Genomic DNA, 3527 nt, shown 5'->3' with positions numbered 1-3527 from the left:
CTCTGTGTCCCCCTCTGAGCCTCGTCACCCCTTCCACAGCTCTGGCACCTCATCCCCTCCCTCATTTCAATCTACATTTTGAAATATCCTTGTCAGAGCCTGAACCCCAAATTGCAGGGTTTTGTCTGACTCTGGGTGTGCTCATTTTATATTCAGGCAAAACAAATCCCAGGAGAAGCTGTGACAATGATTTTGTGTCCCCTAAAACTGTGCCAAGGTCCATGAGAATTTGAAGCCATTTCACCTCTTTGTTCCTCTTGCTGAACTCTCAGATATCCCAATTAAACAGAAAAAAAATCCAAGTCTGAAGAGCTGTGAAGGGGGAAGAGAACAAAATGGGTTTTTTCTTTCCCACCCCCCTTCCTTCTGGACCTTTCCTCTATTTTTAAAGCAGATTTTTGAAGTAAATGGTCCAAAGTCAGAATATTCTGATAAAATCTGTCTAATTCCCTGATGTTCTTGCAGGAGAACGACTTGTCTCCAATTTTGGAACTCAGTTTCTAAGTGAGCTGCACAATGACAACATTCACTCGCTGCCAGCAGCTGCTCTGAGCTGTCCTTGTTCAGCAAGAGCCTTCTGCTCACAGATCCTCTACACTCAAGCTGTTCATTTTTGAAGTTTTATTGGCCAAATTTTCACTCAACAACCCAAAAGCTGTAAAAAGTGCAGCTCAGGGGCTGTGCAGAGATAACCTCGTGCTCCAGGAGCCAACTGCAAAAACCCCTGAACGAGCACTGATCCCTTCCAACTCCTGTTTTTATGACTGTGGCAGACCACAAAGAGCTGAAAGAGGCGGAGCTCCACCTTTTCCTTGACAAACCGCCCTGGATTTGGGATTTAGGGCTGTTTGCACAGAGATAAAAAGATAAAAGCACCAGCACGCCCATCATTTTAGCAGCAGCACCACAGGAAAGCAGGCAGGAAGTTGTGCTCATTCCCAAAAATATCCAGATTTTTAAATTCAGCCCACAAGACAAAAATAGCTTCATCACCAGGTATTGTTTAATTGGCCAAAGCACTGCTCTGAAATAAATCAGTGACCCCTCAGAATCGCTACTGTCAAGGAGAAAAACCCCAAACTCAGCTGCCAAAACTCGAAGACTGAAACATTTTGTGTAAAATGTGTCCAAAAATCAGTCTGGGGTTTGCTGCTCTCTGGTAAAAGTTATACTCAGGGCCTCACAAATCCCAGGACTGCTCCAGAGCTCTCCCCACAGGGTTCTTTTCACACACTGAACATTTTCATGTGTTTTATGATGAAAATGAGAGCCACGAAATGAGCTGGAGGGTGTTTCACGCAGGCACAAAGGGCTGTCAGTGCTCCCACCTATCCATGCCAAGGGAAATGAGGCACCTTTAGAGCTCTGGGCAATTTTAAACCAGGAGAAATGTCAGCCAGGCCTTGCTTTGTCTCCTTGGCCCCACCCTAACTACAGGGGATCAAAAAATACTATTTAAATCCAGGGCAGCCCCTGTGTGTAGCACTCAGTCCTCCCAACGCCCCAAAAATCAGCAAAATCCTCTGAAGGAGGTGAGGTGGGCTTGAGGGGGTGAAGGCTTTGTGCCAGCGCTGCTGTGCATAATGAGCACAAAATCATTAATTGTGGAATTCCAGAGTGGTTTGGGTTGGGAGCACCTTAAAGCTCATCCAGTTCTATGAGCACCTTCCACTGTGCCCGGGTGGCATTCCCTAAGGATCTGTGGATGTCACGGAGCTGTGCAGGGAGCTCAGGCTGACAGGAACTCCTCTCTGCTGCTTCACGGCTCCTGTAATCCCCTTTTCAGCTCTTTCATGTCTTGTCTTGCAGTAACTCCGAAGGATCAAGCAGCGTGTGCAGGGGAAAAGGAGGGAATCAGGGAATGATCAGAGGTGTGTGCACAGGGGGGAGCCTTGTCAGAGGGAGCCTCCAGCAGCACACGGAGATTAGATTCCCTTCCATTCCCAGCTCTGAGTCCCCAGCCTTAATCATCCTCGTTTCCTGCAACATTCCTGTCTTATCTCCCTCTTTGAAGGCTGCAGAACCCTTCCGAAAAGCTGTCAGGATTACACAGGGCAGGTGGAGCTTGCACAGAGCTGCAAATGAGCTTGTCAAGATCCGGATGCCAAGCAGAGTTGTCTGCTTTAAGCCTCAGCGTGAATTCGGCTGTAAATCAGCACAATATTCACCCCAGCTCAGGGGCAGGGCTGGCAAGTGTGGGAAGCAGGACAGCAGCCGTCAGCCAGCAGCAGAACACGATTTGGGGAAGTTCATCCATGGATAAATCACAGCCTGGAGCAGCTCCTTCTCTTGAACCTCCGGCTCTTCCTTTGGAGAGGATTTGCGGCCGGTTTTCTGTCCTTTTCGTGCTGCCCCCAGCTCCAGGACACCCACAGGGCCGCAGCCGGCTCTCCCACGGCACGTCCCTCGACGGAGATCTTTCACCCACAACCAGCGACTCTTCCATCTGACACTCCTAAAGGCCACTAAAGCCGCCCTGGGACCCCCTGGTGCAAGTCCCGGACCCCAAAACCGCTCCCGGACCCCCAAACCGCTCCCGCTTCTCTCGGCGCCTCTTCCCGGAGCGATCCCCCCCCTCACAGCCCCTGTGACGTCACCGCCGCGCCGCCGGCTGCCATTGGTCGCTTCTGCCCGCGCGCCCGCGCACTGCCGCGGCTGAAGCGACGCCGCTTCCGGGTTGCTGGGGACCGCTACCGGCGCTCCCGGTGCCCGCGGTGTTCCCGGTGGGGGCCCGCGGTGCTCCCGAGGGGTGCCCGGGGTGTTCCCGGTGCTCCCGGTGTTCCTTCCGCCGCCCGCGCGGTGCCTGAGGCGGTGCGCACGGGAGCGCGCGCTGCGCGTGCGTGAGGCGCGCTGCTCCTGGCGCCCCCTGGCGGCCGCGGCCGGCGCCCCTCAGGCGCGGGGCGGGAGCGGCTCCGGGAGCCCCTCACACCCCTGAGGGGCCGCTGGGGCTGGAAAAGCGCTCCGGGATCGTCAAATCCAACCTTGGCACCACCAGGGGACCAGCCCAGAGCGCTGAGTGCCACCTCCACCTTCGGGCGATTCCTTGGGCACCTCCAGGGATGGGCGCTCCAAACCTCGCTGGGAAGTTCCAAGGCCTGACCACCCTTTCCGTGATGAAATTCCTGCTGATGTCCACCCTGAGGCCATTCCCTCTCCTCCTGTTCCTTGGGAGAAATCCCGAACCCCTCGGGCTGTCCCCTCCTGTCAGGTGGTTTTGCAGAGCCAGAAATTCCTCCTGAGCCCCCTTTTTCTCCAGGCTGAGTCCCTTTCCCAGCTCCCTCAGGAATTCTCCAGCCCTTTCCCAGCTCCCTCAAGAATTCTCCAGCCCTTTCTCAGCTCCCTCAGGAATTCTCCAGCCCTTTCCCAGCTCCGTTCCCTTCCCTGGACACCATCCATCCATCCATCATCCATCATCCATCCATCCATCCGTCCATCCATCCATCATCCATCCATCATCCATCATCCATCCATCATCCATCATCCATCCATCATCCATCCATCATCCATCATCCATCATCCATCCATCA

This window comes from Parus major, chromosome 4A (genome assembly GCF_001522545.3).
Source record: "Parus major isolate Abel chromosome 4A, Parus_major1.1, whole genome shotgun sequence".
In the NCBI taxonomy this organism is placed as follows: Eukaryota; Metazoa; Chordata; class Aves; order Passeriformes; family Paridae; genus Parus; species Parus major.
Note: the sequence above shows the minus strand (reverse complement) of the source record.